Source organism: Suncus etruscus, chromosome 2 (assembly GCF_024139225.1).
Source record: "Suncus etruscus isolate mSunEtr1 chromosome 2, mSunEtr1.pri.cur, whole genome shotgun sequence".
NCBI lineage: Eukaryota > Metazoa > Chordata > Mammalia > Eulipotyphla > Soricidae > Suncus > Suncus etruscus.
The window spans coordinates 144737519-144751200 of NC_064849.1; the positions used below are offsets into that span (position 1 = coordinate 144737519).

Sequence of the window (13682 nt, forward strand, 5' to 3'; positions counted from 1 at the left end):
TGATTTGAGCTCTGGCACCCCATATGGTTCCCCAAGTCTTGCCAGGGCTGATCCCTGAGAATAAAATAGAAATAAGCCCTGAGAACAGTCTGATATGATTCCGAATCAACAGCATCAGCAACAGCAGTGAAAAACAACCCCACATCATAAAAAGGTAGGTGTGAGAACTGTGTGAGCTAATGCGTTAGAAAGTGTCTAGAACACAGTAAGGTTTAGCTAATATGTTCATTATTGCTTTCATTATGGTGGTATGAACTCATTTTTTTGAGCATTAGATGAAAACAGATGAACACTTATTCCCCTACACCTCTTCCCAATTTTAGAAGTTAAATAAGAATGACCTGAAGCACAAGATTTCTTATGAAAGATGCATCTCATTAGTGATCTCTAAGTGAAAATATTGGGCGACCCAACATTGCTGTCAATGATTATCTCTTCAGAAACATTCTGCACAAGTGTTTTGTCCAAGATTTGGCTATGAATCATTGAACAAAGAGATAGTGACAGTCAATGGAGCTTAAGAGGTAGTAGAAAAGATAAGGCACTTGTCTGGCCAACCTGGCTTGATCCCCAGCACCACATAAGATTCCTTGCACTGTTCCAAAAGTAATCTTTGAGCACAGATCCAGGAGTAAGCCCCTACCACTGTCAGCACCCCAATAAATAACTAAATAAAATGAAGAAAAGAAGAAAAACAGTGGCAAGATTAGGGATCACAAGACTGTAAATGAGGGTTTTAACTTCCAGATCTATCTAAACAGTTTTCTGTATCATCAAACACACACACACACACACACACACACACACACACACACACACACACACACACACATGCTCGCTCACACAGACTTTAGAAATAGGCAGAGAAAAAGACAGGGTAACATTCCATATTGTTATGGTGCTTCCAGAAACACAAAGCCCAGGGTCTTAATATTATATCAGCATAGAACTGTGTCACAATATCCAGCCTGCCCCTCCTCCTTTTGACATTTCTGAGGAAGAAAGGAACTCCTGCTGTTCATCTAGGCTCTGAATGAGAGGAGCAGGCACTAGGTGTGCTCAAAAGGATTCACATGGCAAGTTGGGTTAAAATAACTTCTCTGTCTTCACTTGGCAATTTATTTTTTTTTCTATGTCTGTAAAATAAACACTGCAGAAAAACATGTCATTCCAGGAATGCAGTGTTTCAGAAACCCCTAAATCGTTGCCATCTCATTTTTAAATTCAATTCTAGAATGCTGAACTAAAAAGGAGAGGGGGAGAACAGAAGCATAAAAAAAAACAACATGAAATCTAAACATAAAGAAACAATAGCAAGCAGTCATTACTACACTGATAAGACTACAGATGATATTTTCTTATTTTGATACCTTTGTTTTTGCAAAAACGTAAGGTATCTGAAAAAGCCTTGATTTTGTAATTTCCATGTACCTTTCTTATCTTTTATTATTATTTATTTGACTTTGGGTCAATTGGTGCCAGTACCTATTACTTACATGGAACTCAGGGGTACTTGATGGACCATTCACAGCAGGACATTAAACCTGGGTGACCCATATTCAAAGAATGCACTTTTTTCTTAGTTATCTATCTTGTTCCTTTACCTGTTGACTATTTGTATAGTTCTACTTGCCTATAGTGCATTATATATAAAATATTGAGTGTCAAGTATATATCATTATCTATCTATCTATCTATCTATCTATCTATCTATCTATCTATCTATCTATCTATCTATCTATCTTACAGTATCAACATCTATATTGGCTACATTAAATTCCCCACTGAAAACCCATATACTTTATGTGGACACTGACTTTGATGCTTATTGCTTAGCATGCAATCATGTTTTATTATTATTGCCACCATACAAATGACTTTATTTAGTGGGCAGAAGGTGGAAATAAACGAGCCAAGATGTCTGGCTGAAATCCTGCCCAGTAGGCACTGGTTGGTTGGCTCTGAGCCATCCAACAGATGAAGTTTCTAACTCTGTGACATTCGAATTTCAAAACGCCTTGACAACAGCAGCTATGCATTAGAAAAATTACTTTATTTTCCAAAGCACCTAAAGTTTTTACTTCCCGAAAAGATAAATAAATTAAATTCCAACCATTTCTTTTTGATCACAGTAACTGGACAGTAACTTCTGTGCAATCATTACCTTCTTCTTCTTCTTCTTTTTTTTTTTAACTATGGAATGCTTCACAAATTTGTGTGTCATCCTTGTGCAGGGGCCATGCTAATCTTCTCTGTATCATTCAAATTTTAATATATGTGCTGCTGAAGCAAGCACAATAATTACCTTCTTTAATTGAAAAATGATTATTGAAGAACTTTTACTTCAACGTTTTTTTACAGGACTATGAATACTCAGTCATCTGAGAACTTGGCAAAATTTATGTTGAATTCCTCCTTAAGTTGACCCTATTTTTTGGATATATGTGATTTGTTAAAATAAAAAAGAAATAAGAAATTGTTCCCAAGCTCTTAAAATTCATCATTATAGGATACTAATCTCTAAGTAAAAAATTCACATAAATATATCCAGACATATAGTATTTTCTTCCCATTATTTATTTATTTTTTGTTTGTTTTGATTTTGTGGTCTGACATTGCAATGCTTAAGGTTAACTCTTTTCTCTGCCCTCAGAGTTTATTCCTGGCATGGCATGGGGGATGATATGAGTTGCTGAGGATTGAACTCATTGGCATTTTACAAGACAAGCCTTCTACCTGCCGCATTCTCTCTCCAGCTTTTAGCCCCATCCTATTATCATTTAACCTTCATATTTACATGCAGTGACAGCATACTAAAATCATCTAGAGAGGACCAGGTCTTGCAACCTAAGACAGTTAAAGTCTTCTTTTTGGGGGGTGGGGGGCCACACCCAGTGATACTCAGGGGTTACTCCTGACTATGTGCTCAGAAATCACTCCTGACTTGGGGGATCATATGGGACACTGGTGGATCAAACGTAGTTCTGTCCTGGGTCAGCTGCATGCAAGGAAAATGCCCTACCACTGTGCGATCACTCCAACCCCAACAGTTAAAGTTTTTAACTTGCTTTCACTACTTTTTTTTTTTTTCGTTTATGGGCTGCACCCAGCGGTGCTCAGGGGTTCCTCCTAGCTCTATGCTCAGAATTCACTCCTGGCAGGCACAGGGGACCATATGGGACGCCGGGATTGGAACCACCGACCTTCTGCCTGCGAGGCAAATACCCTGTCTCCGTGCTATCTCCCTGGCCCCCACTATTTTTTTTAAACCAAATTAACTATTAATTCTAATTTCTTTTTCTTTTTTGTAGATGCAAGTTCTTGTTTATATGCTAGTCCTTCATAAGTAAATTATATAAAATTCTCTCAGACAAGTTCACTGAGGGATCTGGGTAAAAGGATATATAACATACAGAATGACTGGATTTGCAAGAAAAGAACATCCCTGATACATGTATGATTTGGGTTATGTGCAAAATTGTAGAGATTAATAACATGTTTCTATAAAATTGTTCCTATTACAAATTGAGGAAGCATGGCTCACAAAATCAAATAACACCTAAATACCTATGTTTAACTAAGTTTACTTAAAAATTATGCACAGGGTGTGGAGGGTGATCTTAAACAGGTAAGATGCTTGCCTGGTATGCATCTGACTGGGTTTGATCCCTGGCACTAATTATGGTCTCCTGAACTCCAACAGAAGGGATCCCTGAGTACAAAACCCTGAGGAAGATTGGGTGTGGTTAAAAATAAAGAAGTTATTCATAATTTAAGTGATAATGTGAAGCAGTCACTCAAATAATGAATATGATATAAAACTACTGTTTCTATAAGATTACATAGAATTGCAGGAAAATAGATTTAAAAATATGATGTAGGGTGGGGATATGGCTAAAGTGGCAGAGCACTTTCCTTGCACATGCAAGACCACAGATAAAAGTCATCCTTGTAATCCCTGAGCACAAGGATGTGTGTGTTTCCACAGCAGGAGCAACAACAATAACAAAACAAGTGTAATTTCTTTTCATTTCTTATACAAATAAATACTACTGTATTAGAAATCATTAAATTTAAACATATAAAAATTTCTCTTTGCTCTTATCTTTAGTTGAATGTAAGTCTTTATGTTTCTTTTCTTTTCTGTTATGGTGTGGGAGTCACAACAGATAGTGTTCGGGGACCACCCCCATCTGTTATTCAAGCCTGGGCAAAGCCATAGGCAAAGCATGCAATCCTTTGAGCTATCTTCCCAGTCCAAGTCCCTCTATTTCAAGGAGCGTGTTCAAACACACAGAAATATATTACTTATTTGAAATGATTAATGTTGAATGTGAAATATTTAAAACATTAAGAGCATAAATAAAATAACATTCTTAGAACAAGTACCCACATTATATAGATCCTATTTTTTGCTTAACCTTATTACATGAGAAAAAGAATTTAATATCAGTTATCTCCTACTGAGAAGTCAGTGTTTTTCTGTGCATTCTGAAGATATTTTGCTACATGTTTAAATATACCCAAAATTGCCTTTTCTCCAGAATTTATTAAGATTATTTTTATGTTAATACACACCAAGTAATTGTCCATTAGTAGAGAAAGGGAAAAACTGGTTGATTCATTTAAGAAGTAGTATTAAGTACTTGAAGACAGCAATCTGGATACATCAACATATTCATCTTTTTGTCTGTGTGTGTGTGAGGAGGGGTTTTGTATCACACTGCAGTGTCAAGGGATACTGACAGCTCTGGGCTTAGGAGTAATGATCAGTGGGTTGGTTACTCAGGTGCTGGGGATCAGATTATAGTTGGTCATAAATTAGATAATAAACTTGAACCCTGTGCTATCTCTCTGGTCTCTATTAAACTTTTTGTTGTTTGTTTTAGATTAGTCTACACCCAACTGTACTCAGGGATTACTCCTGGCTCTATTCTCAGGGTTCACTCCCAATGAATTTAGGGAACTATATATGTTGCCAGGGATTGAGCCAATCAGCTGTATAAGTAAGTGTCTTACCTGCTGTCCTATCTTGTAGCTCTTTTACGCTATTTGTTATTTTTTGTGGTTTTGGGTTACTCCTGGCTCTGCATTCCGAAATTATTCCTGACAGGCTCCAGGGACCATATGGGATGGATGCCAGGAATGAAACCTAGGTCAGCTGCTTGCAAGGCAATACCCTACCCACTATACTATAGCTCTAGCTTCTCAAGTTATTTTTAATCAATATAAAGAAGACTCAAACTATGCAATACTTTCTTTTACTTTTATCATTCACTTATTTATCTTTACTTAAGATTGATTCTTTGCCAGATATCAGTAAAGAAACTCAGGGACTGAAGAGTTTGGGGTAAACTCCGTGACCTTGCAAATGTCAAATCTGTTTCCATCTTTAAACCTTGCCAGAATGATTCCTAAGCATAGTCAGAAGTAAGGCTTGAGCACCACAGTTTCTTGTTTGTTTGTTTTTTTTTGGGGGGGGCACACCTGGTGGTGCTCAGGGCTTACTCCAGACTCTGTGTTCAGAAAACAGTCCTGGCTCGAGGGACCATATGGGATGCCAGGGATTGAATCTGAGTCCTTCCTGAGCCAGACTTGTGTAAGGCAAACACGCTACTGCTGTGCTACCATTCCAGCCCCACAATGTGAGTTCTAGCAACAAACAAGTAAATAAGAAAGAGGATGTTACAGTGAACAAAATCCATGAAGATCTGTTTGTTCTAGTACATGCCCCTGCACCATGTACTAACTTGGAGGTTCAGCCTCTTCTTTAGGATAAAGAAGTATGTCTAGTAAAAAGTGTGTGTGTGTGTGTGTGTGTGTGTGTGTGTGTGTGTGTGTGTGTGTGAGAGAGAGAGAGAGAGAGAGAGAGAGAGAGAGAAATCCTCCATTTTGAATATAACCTTTCGACTTCTATATTATGGTAACTACCCTTTCTTGTTTTTTTTTATTCCAGAGTCAGCCAAGTGTAATTAATATTTTCTTTGAGCACTTCCACTCAAACCCTTGCTTATGTGTGGCTGGCAAGAAGTGAAGGAGGTGGACTCAAGTATTTTAGTGTTAAATTTTGAGGCTATTTCAGGTCTTTATGACACCAAAAATGCTGTGCTGGTTGGGTACACAGAATATCTACTTAATACAAGACCTTTTGGGTTTCTTTTGGGTGACCTTTGAGGAAAAAAGCATATATTTTATTTCTGGTTTGGGTACACACCTAGGAGTGCTCGGGGCTTAGCTCTCCCTGGCTCTGTGTTCAAGAGGTCTTGCCTGATAGGGCTCAGAGACCATATATATATACCTTTTTTGGGGATTGAACTAAGATGGTTTACATGCAAGGCAAACACCTTGTCTACTGTACTATCCCTCTGGCATGAAAAGATATATTTTAGAATATATATGGTCTATAAAGAAAAAACATAACAGTTTGCTTCAAGCATGGCAATAATGTAAACACAGTCATATAGTTAACAACAAAGCCATAACATGAAAATGTGTCAAAAGTTGAAAAACATTAGTGATAGACTTAAAAGTGGGTCTTGGGTCTAATGGAGTCAGTTCCCCAGGTTTAGCTAGGCCTTTTGAAGTAGTGTAATGTTTGGTAGTAGACACAATTTAATACTGACACCAAAAATATATCCTTCTTTAATTTGTGCACAGTCCAGGATGGAGATTTTTTTCTTTTTTTGCCAGGAGTTACAGAATGGATTCAGGTGCCAATAGCAACTACCTGGAGATCAATGTTTTCTCCAGTTAGGCACTAGAAAATGGTTTCTCACAGAAACCATTAGTAACATCTTTTTCTAATCAATACCCAATAATTTGTTTTCATAATATATAGCCACACAGAGGGTTGATTTTACAGTCCTGTCTTTTAAATATAAGATCAGTTTTCTAGGTTATTACTATAGAGCAAGAGACAGAATGTGCATAACATACCTGCTCCTTAGAAGTATTGCTTAAGGTGAGGATAATGACTTTCAGTTCCACTCATGGTAGTGCCTGGCACTTACTATCTTTTTCTGTTTCTGTCTCAGGCTGGACAGTGCTGACTACCTGTGAATACTGCCAGCCTTTACCAGAACTTAAAAATCAGTGAGCTACATCCAAACATTTAAGGAAACTTCTGTGAAAAGGGCTTTATTAAGTTATCAGTTTTGCTTCATGTGGCCATGTCTGGTATAAGAAAATTTTCAGAGAGGTAGCTACCACATTTTTTTTTTGTATTTTGTTTTCCAAAAGCCAGATGGGACATTATTGAATTCAACACTCCTATTTGACTAGTAATTATGTACACACACACACACACGCATACTCTTACTTGCACACACATCTAAAATACCTGTTGGCTATTCCTTCCGTGTCCTCTAGAAAATTATTATTGATGAACCTCAGAATTGTGGTGGTAAGCTGCACTCACAGGCTTCCATGTCAGGCATTCAGTTTCAACACAAGTGAAGTGGCAGGTTAATAGCTTTCATTTTTATCCAAAGTGGTGTGTTTGCTGACTCTGTTAGGGAGGTGATGGTGTTGTCCTAGCAAACAACCTGTCCGACTCCCTGTCAACCATGTGTCTATATTGAAAACTGTGATTTTTTTTTTCTCCTCTTGGGACATTATTGTTCCTGACCACCGGAGGGGAGTGGTGCACACAAGCACTACCTGTCTCATTCTGTCGATCAGCCATGGAAGAGCGAATTGCAGGCACAGAGCACATGGTTCCATTGTGTATGCAGAAGTGTCAGCCTGCACCCACCATACAAGGTCATTTTAGCTTATATTATTCATTGCAATCCTGCTGAACTCTAGTCATTGAATTCAAATCCTTCACCCTTCACCCATAAAAACATAAAGCAATGAATGTGACATATCTATGTTGGGAGGTACAATGACAATCAACAGAGGATTAGACTTTTGCCCTGCTTGGAGTGTAATATAATCTAAAGGCTGCCCCCCTTTTTTCTCCTCTTTCAATTAGGGTTGCTGAATTGGCACCAGTGTTGCTTTTGTTGATGTGCACCATTAGCATCTGGATAGTGCCCATGTCAAGGGCCCTTTCCATCAAGTCCCTGTAGATAGACTTATAGATTTCCAATCATGCAGCATCCTTTTTTTTTTTTTTCTTTTAGGCTTTTGGGTCACACCCAGCAGCGCTCAGGGGTTACTCCTGACTCTACACTCAGAAATTGCTCCTGGCAGGCTCAGGGGACCATATGGGATGCCTGGATTTGAACCACCATACTTCTGCATGCAAGGCAAATGCCTTACTTCCATGCTATCTCTCTGGCCCATCATGCAGCATCCTATGCTAAAAAAAATCCATATAGCACTACCTCCTAAGGTATTTTTTCTAAAAGCTTAATTTTCCAATATTTCTTAAAATATTTAAAGCAAACTTGTTATTATTTATGTTTTGGGGCCAATCAGTGGATCAGTGGATATAGGGATTACTCCTGCCTCTGTGTTTAGGGATTACTCTTTGGAGTGCTTAGGGGATTTGTAGTGCTAGAGATCAGGCTCAAGTTTTTGGCATGCTAACCTAAGCAAGAGCTTTAGTCGTTCGATCTATCTCAGACTCTAAAAGTAATTTTTTTAAATAAAAAATCAGTTTACTAGGGCCGGAGTGGTGGTGCAGCAGTAGGGCGTTTGCCTTGCATGCAGCTGACCTAGAACAGACTGTGTTACGATCCCCCGGAATCCCGTATGGTCCCCCAAGCCAGGAGCCATTTTTGAGCGGATAGCCAAGAAAAACCCCTGAGCGTCACTGGGTGTGGCCCAAAAATAAAAATTAAAAAAAAAAAAAGAAAGAAAAGAAGAAAAATAAAGTAAAATTAATTTGCATTTAGGAATGCTTTAATATTTAGTTTATTGTTTCTACAGGTAAGAGGGATTTTTTAATTTTTTTATTTTATTTTTATTGATTTTATTTATTTATTTTATTTTTTATTGAGATTTACTATCTCAAAAACTTCTAGCAAACTTTTTTTTTTTTTTTTTTTTTTGGTTTTTGGGCCACACCCGGCAGTGCTCAGGGGTGACTCCTGGCTGTCTGCTCAGAAATAGCTCCTGGCAGGCACCAGGGACCATATGGGAAACCGGGATTTGAACCAACCACCTTTGGTCCTGGACCGGCTGCTTGCAAGGCAAACGCCACTGTGCTATCTCTTCGGGCCCATTTCTAGCAAACTTTTAAGTCAGCTGTAGGTATATTTTTATTTCACTAAGATCTCTGGACTTATATGTAGATATGCATTAAAATAATCAAATAGAGACTGATTATGTATGCATACATATGAAGTTTTACATGATATAAATATATATACTATATATAAATATATAACTACATGTGAATAATTAATAGCTACACAAATAATTCTAACTATATATAACCATTATGTATTTATTTGTATATACATATAATATATACATTTTCTCATATCTTCATAGCTCTAAAGTAGCTATAGTTTCTATTTACAGAGAAATAAATAAATCCAGAAAAATTAAAACATTTTCCACATTGATTGTAGTTAGCTAAAGGGGCTGTTAAAGCATGGTTACTTTATCATCAAAGCTTGTTATTGTTTGATCTAGAGAGACAGTAGAGGGGCTTAATGCATTTGTCCGGCATGGAGCTGACCCAGGGTCAACTCTCAACCTTTATGGCCCCCTAAGCACTGACAGGACTTAGACTGAGCACAGAGCTAGGTATAATCCTTGAGCACTGCAGTGTGTGGCTCAAAAAATATATTAAAAAATTGTCATCTTTTAACATATAATGCTCTTTCATCAGTGTTTCTAGCACTGTAAAGGAGTTTGTAAAGATTTAAGATGTTTCTTAATATATAATAACTTTTATAATGTTAAGTCCTAGAAATTTATGATATTACTTATAATACAATAGGACAAAGTAGAGACAGGAGATTCATTTAGTCTACTGGTGGCTTTTAATTTCTGTAAAGTCTTATTGCTTCCTTATTTTTTTTACATTTGCACTCTTTCTTTCTTTCTTTCTTTCTTTCTTTCTTTCTTTCTTTCTTTCTTTCTTTCTTTCTTTCTTTCTTTCTTTCTTTCTGTGTTTTTGTCTTTCTTTCTTTTTTACTTTATTTGTCTTTCTTTCCTTCCTTCCTTCCTTCCTTCCTTCCTTCCTTCCTTCCTTCCTTCCTTCCTTCCTTCTTTCTTTCTTTTTTTCTTTCTTTTTTCTTTTCTTCATCTTTCTTTCATCTTTCTTTCTTTTCTTCATCTTTCTTTCTTCTTTCTTTCTTTTTCTTTCTTTCTTTCTTTCTTTCTTTCTTTCTTTCTTTCTTTCTTTCTTTCTTTCTTTCTTTCTTTCTGTCTGTCTGTCTGTCTGTCTTCTTTCTTTCTTTCTTTTTCTTTCTTTCTTTCTATCTTTGTTTCTTCTCTTTCTTTTTCTTCTTTCTTTTTCTTTCTTTTTCTTTCTTTCTCTCTTTATTTTTTCTTTCTTCATTTCTTCTTACTTTCTGACTCCTTCTTTCTTTCTTTCTCTCTTTCTTTCTTTCTTTCTTTCTTCTTTCTTTTTCTTTTTCTTTCTTTCTTTTCTTTCTTCTTTCTTTTTTTTCTTTCTTTCTTTCTTTCTTTCTTTCTTTCTTTCTTTCTTTCTTTCTTCTTTTCTTTCTTTCTTCTTTCTTTCTTTCTTCTTCTTTCTTTCTTCTTTCTTTCTTCTTTTTCTTTCTTTCTTTCTTTCTTCTTTCTTTCTTTCTTTCTTTCTTTCTTTTTCTTTCTTTCTTTCTTTCTTCTTTCTTTCTTTCTTTCTTTCTTTCTTTCTTTCTTTCTTTCTTTCTTTCTTTCTTTCTTTCTTTCTTTCTTTCTTTCTTTCTTTCTTTCTTTCTTTCTTTCTTTCTCTCTTTCATAGTTTAGTCAATAAGGTTTCAACATTGTTTATAGTATTTATGCACAAACTTGCTGCACATTACTGTGTCCAACTTGCCCATGATCCTCTAATCCTGTACCCTTGTCTCTATGTACTTCTGATCCAATTATCCCCCCACACCATTTTTTGATTGACAGTTATGGCATCTGTGTTTACTGTTACCTCTATAAGGCACCATCCACATACTCCCGACTCTTACTAGTCTCTCATAAATTCCATTCTATCTTGCTTCCATTCTATCTTCCCCTATCACCACCCAACCAGGTATAGTCAGATATGCATTTTTCTTTTTTCTTCTTTTTTTTTGCGGGACTGGAAAGATATGTATTTTCCTATCAGAATATTACTTATTTGGGCTGGCGCGATAGCACAGACGTAGGGCCTTTGCCTTGCACATGGCTTACCTGGGTTCTATTCCTGGAATTCCATGTGATTCCCTGAACCTGCCAGGAGTGATTTCTGAGTAAAGAGAGAGGAGTAACTTTTGAGCATAGCTGGGTATGGCCCAAAAACTTAAATAAATAAATAAATGTTTAAAATAGATTACTTATTAATATTTTCTATGCTCTTGAGTTATTTTTCTCTTTTTTGGGGGGTCACACCTGTCGGTGACTACTGGTTCTGCACTCAGAAGTCGCTCTTGGTAGACTTGGGGGACCATATGGGATGCCGGGATGTGAACCAGGGTCCATCCTGTGTTGGCCATGTGGAAGGCAAAAGCTTTATTGCTTTGCTATCTCTCTGGACCCATTTGAGTTATTTTTCTATATATATCACAGTTAATTGGGATCATCCAAATTTGTCCTACTTCTGGCTTGTTTCAATCTACATGATATCATCCAGTTCATTTAACTGCCAAACTACATGCCTCTGTTTTCTCTTGTAGCTACATAATAAGTTTTTGTGTATGTGTTTTCTTTTTTTTTTTTTTTTTTTTGGTTTTTGGGCCACACCCGGCGGTGCTCAGGGGTTACTCCTGGCTGTCTGCTCAGAAATAGCTCCTGGCAGGCACGGGGTACCATATGGGACACCGGGATTCGAACTAACCACCTTTGGTCCTGGATCGGCTGCTTGCAAGGCAAACACCACTGTGCTATCTCTCCGGGCCCCAGTTTTTGTGTATGTGTAACACAACTTCTTTATCCACTTACCTGTTGTTGAAATTTTGGGTTGATTCCATATCTTGGCAAGTGTACAATGATCTGAAATGCACACAGGTGTGTATATGTATTTCCAAGTTAATACTTTCGTGTTTTAGGAGCAGATTCTTCAAAGTGAGATAATTGAGTCAAATTGGAGCTTTCGTCTTAAATTTTGTTTTGTTTTTGTTTTTGGGTCACAACCGCCAGCACTCAGGGGTTCCTCCTAGCTTTATGCTCAGAAATCGCTCCTGGCAGGCGTGGGGGACCACATGGGATGCTGGGATTCGAACCAATGACCCACTGCATGAAAGGTGAACGCCTACCTCCATGCTATCTCTTCGGCCCCCAAGTCTTAAATTTTTTTAAAAAATTTTTGGGAGGGTTTTGGGTCACACTCGGTGATGTTCAGTGTTACTCCTGGGTCACACTCAGTGATGCTCAGTGTTACTCCTGGCTATGCACTCAGAAATCGCTGCTGTTTTGGTTGACCATATGGGACTCTGGGGGATTGAACCATGGTCCGTCCTAGGTTAGTGTGTGTAAGGCAAACGACCTACCACTTGTTCCACTGCTCCGACCCCTAGTCTTAAATTTTTGAGAAATGACCACATTAATTTCCATAATTATGATCTGATCCATGATCAGATGATTCCCAACAATAGTGAATTGGTGTTCCTTCTTTACCACACCATCGCCAAAACTTGTTTCTTGGAATTGGATGATAGTATAGTGGCCATGGCTTGCCTTGATATGACTAATCTGGGTTCTATTCCCAATACCCCATATGGTCCCATGAGCACAAGTAGAAATAATGCTTGATTGCAAAGTCATGAGAAAACCCTGAAAATGCTGAGTATAATTTTGAAAAGAATAACACCACTCCCCAAACAACCTCACGTTTATTTTTAGTTTGTGTGTGTGTGTGTGTGTGTGTGCGTGTGTGTGTGTGTGTGTGTGTGTGTGCGTGTGTGTGTGTGTGTGTGTTTGATATATGCCTTTCTCAATGGTCTGAGGTGATATTCTAGTGGCTTAAAACATTCTTTTGTCTCTCCTGATTTACAATTTTACTGTGCTGTCAATGACAAAGTTTCATGAGTATAGTATTTCAATACAAGATCCCTCGTGTCAGTATTTTTCCCACTACTGTCTCAGGGTTTTTCCTCACTCCCCTCTCATATATTCAACCCCTTTTATTTTATATCTCTTCTTGCATGGCCTCCAGTATCTCACTGCTGTGCAATGATCAGTTTTGTAGACCAGTTCTTAGATTCTGTTGCATTTGGCCTTTTATTATTCACCCTACTATACTTCTTAATATACCATAAACATATGGTATATATGTACATATGTGTATATATGCCATACATAAGAGAGAATTCATCCTGTAGCTTTTCCTCTCCTTCTGACTAACTTCATTCAGCATGAAATCCTCTAGTCCCATCCATATTGCAGCCAATTGCAAGATTTCATCTTTTCTTCTAGCTGAGTAGTATCCCACTGTGTCTATGTACCACTGCTTCTTTATCTAGTCATTTGTTCTTGAACATAGGTAGTTTTCAGATTTTGTCTATTGTGAATAGTGCAATAATGAATATAGGAGTATAAATGTCTTTTCTTTTCTATTTTTTTTGGTCACACTCTGCAGTGTTCAGGGG

At 37.5% G+C, this 13682-nt stretch overlaps 1 non-coding gene across 1 annotated transcript; it reads right to left on the reverse strand.

The window, feature by feature from the left end:
- Positions 1-2189: 2189 nt before the first annotated feature.
- On the reverse strand, positions 2190-2296 carry LOC126003169 (U6 spliceosomal RNA). The gene has a single exon (XR_007493705.1). It is a non-coding gene; the product is annotated as a U6 spliceosomal RNA (small nuclear RNA).
- Positions 2297-13682: the final 11386 nt, after the last annotated feature.